Genomic DNA, 13,323 nt, shown 5'->3' on the forward strand with positions numbered 1-13,323 from the left:
GTGGGCATGATTCTATGGGCAGGAAGCAGTAAATGGGCAAAACGCAAAAATTGTAGGTGCGAGTGAGACAAACAACAGCAAAAAATAAGTCATTCACAAAAGCTTGGAATCCAACTCATTTTGACAAATGCTATTTTTTTCAAGGAAAAATTACCAAAGTACCCCTCTAATTTGTGGAAATTTCCAAAATACCCCTCAAATTTTAGAAATTCCCAAAATACTCTTGTATCTATTTTGGTTGGATTCTTCAAGATTTTCTAATCTTTATTCCTTTTTTGACAATTGAGATCCGTTTTTGAGTGCTTAGCATGTAATTTGTTACAGATACCTCACATAAAGGGCAATTATGTTCAAAAATAATGAAGCAATTCGTCTCCAAAGCCTACATAAGCAACTCAAATTCTAGTTGTAGCATCTTGTATTGATAGACAACCAGTCTTCTTATAAAAAGCTAGGAAAAAAAAAAAAAAAAACTCAAACTTGGGCGTATTTTGGGAATTTTGGAAAATCTATAGGGCATTTTGGAAATTTAGGACAAAATATCGGGGGTAATTTTCCTCTTTTGTAAATGACCCTACCCGCACTGGTTTGCTATTGCAACCAGTCCGCGCCAGCGCGGAATGGTTGCAGCTGCATACCAGGGAGCCAGGGAGCGTGCGGTGCCACAGGCTTCTAGCAGTCGAAGATTCTATGTCATAGAGCTCTTGGGTAAGCCAATTTTGTGGGCGAGAATTTGGCAGTTTGTAGGCATTGGGTGGACATCAAAATGCTCACAAGCGCGAACGTCAGATTGCAATGGAGGACGAATCGGACGGGAAGGCCAGTGGAGCAGCAGGTAGAGGTGAACACAAGGGGCTCTCTTTCTCCGAGCTCATCTCTCACCAAAATGGAGGCTTATCGCTGAATTAAACCACATAACCATCTCTCTCTCTCTCTCTCTCGGCTGAAGGCGAGCAGATGTTTTTTTTTATAAAAGGACCTTACCCGCAGGAACCTACCCGGCTGCTGCTGCAACCAGTTGCAGCAGGAAACCAGGGCCGGGTAGCGGGTAATGATGAGCTTTAGTGATGAGACGGGCAGAGGTAGGCGCTTTCAATCCTTACGTTCCCTGAGCCTCCCTCAACACTCAGCCGAGACGGAGAAGGAGGTGTGTCATGCAGAGAGGCAAACATAGGCTGTGCCACTCTCAGGTGAGCGATGTAGGTCGTGCCACCCTCAGTGGAGAGAGAGAGAGAGAGAGAGAGGGGGGGGGGGGGGGACGAGGCCGCCTACAAGAGACATTGAGAGGGTGGGAGGCATATTCGAGCTTGAGGTTTTGGCCCTGCGCATGCAGCTCAGGCGCCCACGACTTGCCCGACAGCGAGCAGCCCTTCTGATTCACCACGCTTAGCGCCACCAGCAGCTTGGAAGCGGAGAGGGAGGCATCCACGCACATTGTCTGTGCAGCATGCCTACTGCCAGCTCTTGTGCGCACTTTGCCAGCAGCAAGAGGTTGTCAGGCTAGGCTAGGTGCTTTATTTGCCTGTGCATTTCAGTTTTCTTGCGAGCAGGTTCTGGAGAGGACTTTGCGGAAGTGCAGGCCTTGCCACCCTCAGTGGAGGGAGAGAGAGAGAGAGAGAGAGAGAGAGAGAGAGGAGAGTTTCTGCGAGCGGGTCCTTTGGTTCAAGGGACGAGGGGAGGGAAGAGATGAACGTGAGCAAAAACATGCATGCCATTGGCGAAGGTGGTCAAGAGGAGATTCTTCATCTATTGTTGCGCGAGAGACAGTAGACTTGTCATTCATCATCATATTTGTAACTAGTCACTCAAGCCACATTTCATGTGACAAGAGAATGGCTATTGCTATTGCTACTCATGTGTAGATGAAATCCCAATGTGGATCCGCTCGGATGCGTCATACAATAATGTCACCCTCAGTGATCTCAAAATTTCATGTGACTCGAGGGCGGGAATAGCTATTGCTACCAACAGTATTAGATACTATGATGACATTGAAGTGGACATGGATCCTTAGAAGATGCTCAAACCAGAAGAACCAAACACATTCCAAGCGACCATTTGAAAAGCGATGCGTGAGGGATATTGGGTCACCTTGCCCAGTGGACGCGAGGCATTTTCGCCGGCCCAAGACTTGCGCTTTTTGGGTGGCTTGGAGAAACTGCCGCAGCTATTCCATCCTGGACAAGAGGTTATAGTGCGTGTTGTGACTCGCAAAAGCTCTGGTTGAGAGGTGCTCTCGCTTAGGAATCCTGATCATAACAAGCCAGATCCCCTCCCCCCCAACCTCTCTGTAAGGAATTTGAGGGTGGCCGTAGGCCTCGCTCATCATCAAGGTATAGCTAAACTTAGGTGTCTTTCTGAACTTGTATATGGTTTCTCAATATCCCTTTGTAACTTGATTAGAAATTTCACAATGCAGAGATCAAAGTTTTCATTCTTACGGGTTTTCCATTTCCCGGATGATTTGAATAGCAATGTAAGGCAGATGTATGAGACATGTCTTGCGGGAGAGAGACAGAGAGAGAGAGAGAGAGAGAGAGAGAGAGAGAGAGAGAGAGAGAGAGTCCGCTTGGGTGTGGGCCTCTTCGTCACCCCTCAATACTATACTTCCTATAATTAGCTCTTTAAAATGTCCATAGTATGAAGATTACTCCTTCACCAAGCCTATCCTATGTTGCTCTCTAACCCTACCCTCACTGCCATGCAATCCCTGCACTAGGTAGCATCTTCTTCTACCCCGGCTTGCGACCCTCCTCCACATGCGGTTGGCAAAAACTCCTCCAATCAGTAATGCAGCAAGGCTGCTTGCGGAAACCTCTTGTCCATGTCTGCTTTGTGGTGCTACAACATAGGAACAGAGGTGAGCGCCACGAGAGAGAGAGAGAGAGAGAGAGAGAGAGAGAGAGAGAGAGAGAGAGAGCTATGCTCTGTCGAGGGTGTTTAGAATAAAAGGTCTTCACATTTGATCCAATAAGGCATGGTGGAATATTTGTATGTTAACTAAAGTGGGTACGGTTTATATTACTTTGCTCTTTAAGGCAACCTAGTGTTTGGAAAAAAGCTTTAGCCTTGAGCCAGTTGAAAAATCAAAACAACCTATTGAAGGGAAGGGAAGGAGGAAATCCACTAGAAAATGTCATTGATACTATAATAATGCAGCTTCATCTTTGGTATCTTCTCATAAGAATGAAGATATGTTATTATTTTGCTACCATTGCTTGCTCATAGCTAGACTTTACCTCATGCTTGGTTTTCAACATTGAATGAACGTATTAATTACAATGATTATATTGATTACATGATAAATGTGTAAAATACAATCGTTAATAGTAATTGTGCAGTAGTTTAAGGAGTTGTTTATTTTTTTGAAAGCTTGGGTGTGGTCCTACAAGTAGGAGAGTCTCTCAAAGAAAAGGAAGAGGGTCTCTGTCTCACGATCCTCTATGCAGTGATCAAGTGTGTTCCGTGTTAGTCACATAGGACTTTGATGACAATGATCTTCATGGTGATGAGAGAGAGAGCACAAACATTGGCTTGAGGTCATTGAATGAAGTAGATGCTTACATAGCTAGGAGGGAGGCAACCTTGAAATTGGCTCCAATCTTGGTTCCATGGGATTAGTCATCATGGGATTTGAGTTTAATTGTGGAATTAGTTTTCAACAATGGAAAACCCTCTTACACTTTTGCAATTTACTCTATTAGATTTTCAGTAGTCGATGGCTCTTGGAGAGAGATGTAGGATGCACCACAACAACAGAGGACACTGGGGGGAGCATTCAATTCATTCAATGTTCTCACCATTGAAAGAGTATATATGACCTATTTAGCATTTGACAATAGGGGTTTGGATCAATGCTATAGGGTCTGTAGATAAGGGTTTTGTTTAGATGGTTGCATGCATGTGAAATCTCCCCATAATTATAAGTAGATCCCTCAAGATTTTATGGTGTATAGACTTGGGGACCTAGTCTAGACCATAAAGTTTCTTTGGTCGGATGCATGGTGGAGGGATATGGAGAGGCCATTATTCACTATGATATCTAGAATGATCTGATGTAAGGCTACACTGCCATATGAGGTTGCCAAAGAAGAATTGGAAGCTACATCATCAATTGGTCTTGATGCACTTAGTAGATCAATATGTTACATAAAAGGGTTGCTGATGATTGGCCATCAATTCACCTTCATATCTCGCCACATGAGAGAATGTAGATGCTCATACAGATATATCACCTTGGTTTTAGCTAGATGGCTTTACAATGGAAAATTTATTGACCTTTCATTACTCCTTGGATGAGATTGACACATGAATCAATGGCCCATTAGGAAGAGGATGGAGTCTAGAAGGGCCTCTTTATTTGTCATGAGCTTATGGAGGTGATTAAAATTTGATGAATAGGTGTATGCCATGTATGCAAGAATGGTGGGTGTGTAAGAGATGTGTAAGAGTGGTCAAAGGATGTACATCCCCCCCAAAAAGGAGATGGATAGTTTTATGATTTTTTGCCTTCTATTACTCCCACATATGATTTTTGATTTGAGCAGAGATCATAGATCTTCAATCTATGTGTCGAGCTCTTTTCATAGATATGCTACATGATATCCGCTAGATTTTGAATTTCATTTTGGAGGGAAAATTTGAATTCAAATAAACTAGCCATTTTGCCTGTCTCGATTCACAAAAGATGTCCTGTGATAAATTCTGCAATACTAAAAGTTTGACTTCCTGAAACACCAAAATGAAGAGGCCCTCCCAGATGCCATCCTCTTCCTAATGCACAAGAGAGTTCATGTGACACTACTTGCACAACTATATATCCATGAGACTCTTTATAAAGAAGGACATTGATTCCACTAGGCAACAACCCATGACAAACTTCATGTGATGGTACTTACACAAGGGCAAGCCACATTAAAAAGATCACACTTTTAGAGATAGAATGTCAGCTTTCTCTATTGACTCGCTTAAAATTTTCTCATGTTCTAGCATTTCTTGTTTACGTATTTTGCATTTTCTATACTCAATTTTTTGACTATATTCAAGATGTTGATGTAATTTTTCTGATCTCAAAGCCTTTTCTAGAAAAATCCCATTTCATTCTCTCTCTCTCTCTCTCTCTCTCTCTCTCTCTCTCTCTCTCTCTTTGTTTGATGAGATGATATCAATCACTGATGTAGTTTGATATTTATCTCAATGGAACATTTGCCTTTAGTATACCCTTTGCAGTCCTCCTTGAGCTGATCACATCACCTCATCGATGTACACCATGTTACACCCCAAGTATGGTAGCAGATGGAGGTAGGTAGATTACATATCATGAATTTATTCAATACTCATATAGGCTTTGTATTACAAGCCCCTAGGAGTACGGATTCACCCTCTTCTCTCTCTCTCTCTCTCTCTCTCTCTCTCTCTCTCTCTCTCTCTCTCTCTCACACACACACACACACACACACACACACACACACACACACACACACTTTGTCCTAGTAGCTGACCATAGTCTAGAAATTTCCAAGAAAAATAAATGGTACTTACTACTAGCCTACTATGCCATTTCCATGGCTGATTAAATACCATTGAGAAAATTAGCATGGTGGGTGTGAATAAAACCTCGCTTGGTTTACTTGGGTTGAAATTAACCACTATAGTGGTTTTCGGGCTAGCTTGTGCATACAACCCCTAACATCTCTCTTACTAAGTGCCCATCTTTTGGCCTCTTAATCGGGCAGTTTCAGACTAGACTGTTTCTACTAGGTTTTTTACATTGTCGCAGCACTCATACTGAGTCATGGCCTTGCGTTACGAGGAGTGGTTTGGTGCGGATTCTTTGCCTCTTACCCATGGATTCTGTCTTAGCTGCACTACCTCTTGCAATCATTGCTTGTGATCGACACCAGGCTGCTGTAGCACCTCCACAACCGAGTACACATTTTGAAAATCCTCCTTGCCTCTTACACTACATAAAGGTGAGGGGTTCTTCCCTTCACTTAGGCTTGGTCTCCGTGGGTATTTTGATGATAATCTTGGTGTGGTGTCTGCTCACAGGTTCTTTGCTCTCAAAAGTTTAAATAAACCCTGCTCTGATTGGGTGATTATAGATTATTAAGAAAGAGGTCCTTTTGGAATTCATACTTTCACACATGATGAAGGGCTTATTTTCTTCTTGTTTGATACTAACTGCTTACATACTTAGTCTTTTTTTTTAAAAATGGCATCAAATCTCACATACATATGGATATTGTTATGGGTTTTGATACTAATGATGGGTTGTAAAGTAAAAGCCTGCACTACAAGAGGCTCTTCATATTAGCGACGCTCAAAAAAAAAATTCCCGGCGTCGCTATGAGCGTCGCAAATTTCTTTGTAAATTTGCGACGCTCATAGCGACGCCGGCTGGGGTAAAAAAATAACCGAGCGCGCCCAAAAACTCAGATCTCAGATCTGAGTTTTTCGGCGCCCTCAAGCAAGGAGCAGATAACGCTCTCCCTCACTCTCTCTCTCTCTCTCTCTCTCTCTCTCTTTTTCTTCTCCACACACACACACACACACACACGAGGAGAGGAAGGAGAGCCAGGTATGCTCCTTCCCTCTCCTCATTCTCATGTTCCCTTCCCCTCTTTCTCTCTCCCTCTCTCTCTCTCTCACACACACACATACACACACACATAGTGTTTTTGAGAGAGAGAGAGAGAGAGAGAGAGTACAAACAAAAACAAAAACGCACACACACATACATAAACAAAGAATGCACACACAAATTGAGAGAGAAAAAGAGAGAGAGAGCATGCATAAACAAAAAACGCACGCATTGAGAGAGGAAAAGAGAGAGAGAACATGCATAAACAAAAAACGCACACATTGAGAGAGGAAAAGAGAGAGAAAACGTGCATACGATCCAAAAAAACGCACACACATTGAGAGAGAAAGAGAGAGAAACTAATTTAACGTCGTAGGAAACTAATTAAAATTAAAAGACCTAAAGATCTAGCCGACGAGGAGTTGAACTCAAGACCTATTATTCAAGAGGGAAATGGCATAATCAATCTATCATACTTGGCATGGGTGATAGAAAGGTTATACCATTTATCTCTTTTTATTGGCACACACATCCACACACACGCACACACACAAGAAGAAGAGAGTTATAACGTCGTAGGAAACTATCTTAAAAGACGTTAAAGATTAGGTTATATGTAGACTTTAGACTTACATTAAATTAAATTTAGGTTTATTTTTAACTAGATTTACGTTTATTTAAGCTAGATTTAGATTTACGTTATATTAGATTAGATTTAGGTCTCCATAGACTGCGATGCCTGCATGAAGCGGGTGAAGAAAGCCCTCAATGGAATATAGGGTATTGCTGCCTTCACTCATGGTGGGCTCCGTCGATCCAAAAGTACTGGTGAAATGTCTTCAGAAGATAGGGAAGAAGGTGGATCTTCAGGGTGGCAAGAGTCACTACATCCCCGACACAATGACCATCTAGACAACCTCTAGTCATTAGACTTACGTTAAATTAGATTTACCTTTATTTTTAGTTAGATTTACGTTTATTTACGTTAGATCGAGCTAGTCCACGCAAGAATTACTTACGGTTTAGGGTTTAGAGTTAGACGAACAGTGGAAAGATCTACTGTGAAAAGATGTTAAGATGAAGTGAAGTGCTACAGCTAGAGAAGAGGCAAAGGGGTTTAGTCCACTACATGCAGTATCATGTAGACGTGGGTGTGTAGATTTCTTGTACCCACAAATATAGGTATTGACCAATAAAGACGAGATTATAACCCGGTGGTTCTGATCTCCGTGCACCTCTAGACCGAGGTGTGCGGGGATTGGACATGACTAGAGAATGTGAGGTAAAGAGAGAGAGAGAGAGAGAGAGAGAGAGAGAGAGAGAGAGAGAGAGAGAGAGAGAGAGAGAGAGAGAGAGAGAGAGAGAGAGAGATAAGACGAAGAATGCCAATAGAATATTAAATTTGTTGTCCAGGTTATAAGTTTTTTATCCTCATTATGAGTAGCGACGAGGATGTGGGACCGTCCAACCGAAACACCTATCTCTCAACGAGGGTCTTATGTCCTTGTAATCAATGCAAGCATGCTGTGCGACGGACAAGACGTGTTTCTTTGCAGCACGTTCGCGAATTTGGCGAGTTCGATCCATCTATTATAGATCGAGTTGTTGCCAATTATAACTCGTCGGACTCTGACGCTGGCCAACAAGCAGCAATCTTGCAACCCAATAGACGTGTTCGCAGGCGCTTTGGTCAAGCAGCATATGTGAGGCCACAAGATGTAGCCTCTGACAGCTCGGGGGATGATCATGCAGAGCACATTCCCAACGAGGCAATGTTTGAGCCCGAGATTGATGAAATGATCGAGACGATCATGGATTCAGAAAGGCTTATCTATGATGATATGAAAAGTGAAGCCGATACGCCATTGTATAATGGAGCACGTATGTCTAGATTAAAAGCACTCCTGGTTCTTCTCAACATGCAGGCAAAGTTTGGATGGAGTGACACTAGCGTCACAGCGCTTTTCAGGTGATCTATTACAATTAGTTTACTTTGATAAAACTCTAAATGTATAATGATCTGATAGATTTTTACACGACTGTATCATATTTTTATGTTGTGTAGATTGCTGAAAGAGCACATACTACCAGCTGACAATGTGATGCCAGATTCCCGAGATGAAGCAAGAAAGATTTTGCGAAACTTGGGGATGGATTACAATTCTATCCACGCTTGTCCTAATGACTGCATTCTTTTCAGAGGGGAATACATAGACATGGAGAAGTGTCCGAAATGTGATTCCGAAAGATATCGAGTAGATCTCCACGGGACAAAAATTCCACAAAAGGTTTTGCGACATTTCCCTCTGCTTCCTCGCATCAAGCATTTCTTCGAATGTAAGTCCATGGCCGCCCTAGCATCATGGCATGAGGAGAATAAATCTTCGGATGGTGTGCTACGAATTCCTGCAGATTGCGTAGCGTGGAAACATATAGATGGAACATGGTCGGATTTTTCCAGGGAAGCTCGAAATTTGCGCTTAGGCCTGGCTATGGATGGCGTAAATCCATTTGGTCAAAGATCAACATCTTACACTGTATGGCCCATTGTCATCGTCAACTACAACATTCTCCCGTGGTTGACTACGAAGAAGAGGCACCTATGGCTAAGCTTGATTGTGCCAGGGCGATATAAAGTGGGGAATATGGATGTGTATCTTCGCCCACTATTGGAAGAGCTACAACAATTGTGGATTGGCATAGAGGTGGTGGATATGAGCCGACACACAGGACGACGGAATGCTTTGATCAGAGGCATTCTAATGTGGACCATGCATGACTATCCCGGGCTAACAAAATGCTCAGGTGATCTATTGACACTCCTCACTCAGACACTGTAAATCTTGTTTTTTCCCATAGTTGATCTATTATCATGTGTATACATGCAGGGCTTCAAACAAGCGGATACAGAGCATGTGTCACATGTGGACCTAGACTGAATGCACGTAGGACACCCTCACTGAAGAAGCAAATCTACGAAGGTCATCAAGCGTATCTTCCAGAGAATCATGTGTTACGCGACGGCTTTTTGGGAAGAGAGCCACCAAGGATGTCTGCACAAGCATGGTTAGAGCAGAAGGAGATGTGCGATGACGGATTGCCTCCAGGGATGAAGAGACTATCTCTATGGTACGAGTTACCATACTGGCCCCGACTCATGATCAATCACTTGCTCGATCCAATGCACATATTCAAGAATGTGGGTAATCTACTATGGGACCATTTGACCGGCAAGAAAGATACTTTGGGAGCCAGAGTTGACCTTAGAAATGTGGATCGTATGGAGCAATATTGGCCGCAAACAGCGTCTGATGGATCGATAAAACTCCCTAAAGCACCATGGATTTTCACAGGAGCCCAAGAACGCAAAGTAAAAGAGACCATTCGATCTTTGCGGACCCCCACTGGCGTAATGCACTCGCTCCGAACGTGTTTTACTAAAGAAGGAAAGCTTACCGGTTTGAAGTCACACGATTGGCATAAAATGTGTCAGGTACGTTCATAGTGGACTTTAATATCATTGCATAAAATGTGGACTTTAATATCATTGCTGCACATACTTTACACTTTATTTTACCGGTTGCCATTGAGGGATGTTTGTCTCTCGACATCCGTAACACAATCTACAAACTTGCAAAGCTGGTGCAATGGATCTCACAAAAGGAGATCAACGTAGACTCCATACCATTCGCCAAACTAAATGCTGCGGAGCTTGTGTGACTTTATTTATAAACGTTTGAACGGCCACTCATAATCTTTGTTCGTTGTAGTATAAGTCATACACAGCAGCATGGTGTAAAGGTCGACATTTTAGGGTGGAACGAATCGACAAAAAGCGTTTTACTCAAGATTGTGGAATCATGGCAAAATTTGAACAGTCTAGTCGACGACGTTCCTCTGATGCAGATCCTGTGGTGGCGGAACTCACTTACTTCGGCACGCTGCAAGAGATTTTGAGGATCGATTACAGAGGATTTTTTGTCGACTTGTTCGACGTGCAATGGTTCAAGATAATCATGGAGGGTCGCAACGCTACTGTGCGTAGAGGAGAGTCTGGTTTTCTTGAGGTGGATTCTACTAAGAAATGGACTGACCTAAGAGACACTTTCGTACTACTCGAGCATTGTGAACAAGTAAGTATGTAAATAGTTAACATCCCCCTTTTACAAGTTATGTGCTTGAAAGCTCTCATGTAAGTTATGCGGCTCTGGCAGGTAATATTTTATCCTACAAAGTCTACATCAAACTAGTGGTACGTCATAGAGGTAGCCCCTCGTAGTGCAAGGACGTATGAAGGCTACCATGTGCCAATCACAACGACATCAATGGAGGAGATCAGAGAAGATGCTCAATCAGAAGCCGCTGCGGTGGTGCCAGACGAGCATCAAGATGCTACTACTCTATATGGGGTGCATGCAGAGGAGCTACAAAATGAAATAGAGGATATGTGTTTAAACGGAGAGCTCTATATAGATATAGGAAGTTATGCTGAGTTATGCAAGGATGAGAGAGAGATCTCTTAAAGCCACAAATATTGTATTTGAACAATTTTGCTCCGTGTTGTAAAAGCTCTAGCTCTCTAAGTACCTTCCATGGTGTATAACGCTCTTTTCTACTCGCGCTCACATCTTTTGATTGAAAATTCTGAGTTTTCGACTTGCCTCTTCTATCACTCGATTCATTGCGTCATTGTATTTATATGCGTCATTACGTCATTGTATTTAATGGTCTTTGCGTCATTGTCTACTCTATTCATTCAATATTAAGTTTAAATATTCGTGTGTTTAATGCAGGTATGGATGATGAGGAGTTTCTTTCTTCTTTGTCACCGCAGCAGAGACAGTGGTACGTGGAGCGTCATCACTCTGGCGCATCATCGCGCGTTCCTACTCCATCCGCATCTCCCTCTCTTTCGGAGAATTCGGCGCGCTCCGAAGCTTCGGCGTCGACGAGACGAGCTTCACACTCGTCTAGACACCGGCGCTCTAGTGGTGGCGGTGGCGGTTGTTGTGGGGATTCCGCCATCGATGCCTCCACACCGCCTCGTGTTCGACGAGGCTCTTTACCCTCCCCTTCTTTGCCCGCCCCCACACCAGCCACAGCATCGCCATCTACGCCAGGTTTTGCACGGCTGACTGTTCCTAGAAGCTACACACCTCTACCTACTCCGCCAGGAGCCACCCCACTCGACACTCCTCGCTTCGGGGCCCAGACGCCGGTGGAGACACCTGACGTCCGTACCCCCATCGACACGCCGCTAGAGACCCCTGCCGGGACACCCAGGTTCACGCGTCACCGGCCAGAGGGCTTGCCTTACTCCGTCGACATCAGCGGCGGCATCATCATGGATGATGACGGCAAGAAGGTGATCTCGCGTATGCGTGGTCTTTGCTCTCAGCTGTTTAGACACTACATACTAAACAAATGGAGTGAAGTACCAAGTGATTTAAAAAACAGAGTCATCAGCATACTTCATGATGAGTTTCCCGTTCCAACACGGGATCAGCGCTTCAATGAAGACCTGATGAAGATTCGAATGTGCGAATACTGCAAACACAAGCGTTCCGAAGTGCAAAAAGCAATTAAGAATGGGTGGAACAGGCCAGATTGGCTGGCCAAAGAAGATTGGAAGAATGCGAAGAAAGCAGCGCGCGAGAATCCCGACAAGTGGAAGCAACAAAAGGATGCAGCCAGAGCGCGAGTAGAGGCAGGGAGCTCGCACCACTTGGGGAGCGGTGGATGGGTATCATTTGAGGCCGATTTTGTAAGTGTTTTCACATTGCTCTTTATGCATGTTCGATAGTTTAGGGTTTATGAGTTTTTTAGTTCTAACATAATGAAATCTTTGTATGTTTTGACAGTGGTCGATGACAGGACGTGATCCCACACCGTACGAGCGCGAGTACGCAGGCAGGAAGGGCTTAAACGCCCTGATGGACATTCTCAGTTCTCGCGGCGGTATGGTTAGTATTAGGGTTTACTCTTTTTTATTTTTTGTATTGTTTTATAAATGTCGTTATATGTTTATACTTACTGAAAGCTGTCTTATTGTCTTTTTTTGCAGAATCCGACAGATACGCCGCTTGGACGTGATGAGACGTCTGACTAGACGACGTCAGTTTAGCCGTAGCTAGATAGCATTAGTTTAGGGTTTCTCGTAGCTTATGTATCATGAGACGGATTTTATACGTCTTTTTGAACCATGTATATTATTACATTTGTCACCGCAGTTCCTTTTGCCAATCAATTCTTTATGCCTATGATGTTGTACAATTGTCATTATTACATTTGCCAATCAATTCATTTTGCCTATGATGTGTACAATTGTCAATTTTGCAAACAATGCGTCTTGTGGGTGACTATTTTGGGTCTATTATCTACCTTTGCACTTTTTTTAAAAAGTGAATCAAGTACAATATGGTTGATGGGTGGCAGGGCATTCAATGCCTTGCCACCAAAAAAAAATTCTCTCGGGCGTCGCTATAAGCGTCGCTATTTATGGGTCTGTAGCGTCGCTATGAGCGTCGCTATAGTCTTCTGTGTAAACGTCGCTATAGACGTCGCTATATGCGTCGCTATATAGCGACGCGTATAGCGACGCTCTCCTAGCAACGCTCGTAGCGACGGTTTTAGCGACGTCGGGGGTTATAAAAACCCAATGTATTTCCGTCGCTAACAGCGTCACAAGAGCACACAACCTCTTGTAGTGCTGATGGTTTGATTGGTTTTTCTTTTAAAGT

At 43.5% G+C, this 13,323-nt stretch overlaps 1 pseudogene; it reads left to right on the plus strand.

The window, feature by feature from the left end:
• Positions 1-1,862: 1,862 nt before the first annotated feature.
• LOC147428383 (uncharacterized) lies at positions 1,863-2,343 on the plus strand (annotated as a pseudogene).
• The last annotated feature ends 10,980 nt before the right edge of the window (positions 2,344-13,323 follow it).

The sequence above is a fragment of the Adiantum capillus-veneris genome, chromosome 23 (genome assembly GCF_014529385.1).
Source record: "Adiantum capillus-veneris isolate H3 chromosome 23, ASM1452938v2, whole genome shotgun sequence".
Lineage (NCBI taxonomy): Eukaryota > Viridiplantae > Streptophyta > Polypodiopsida > Polypodiales > Pteridaceae > Adiantum > Adiantum capillus-veneris.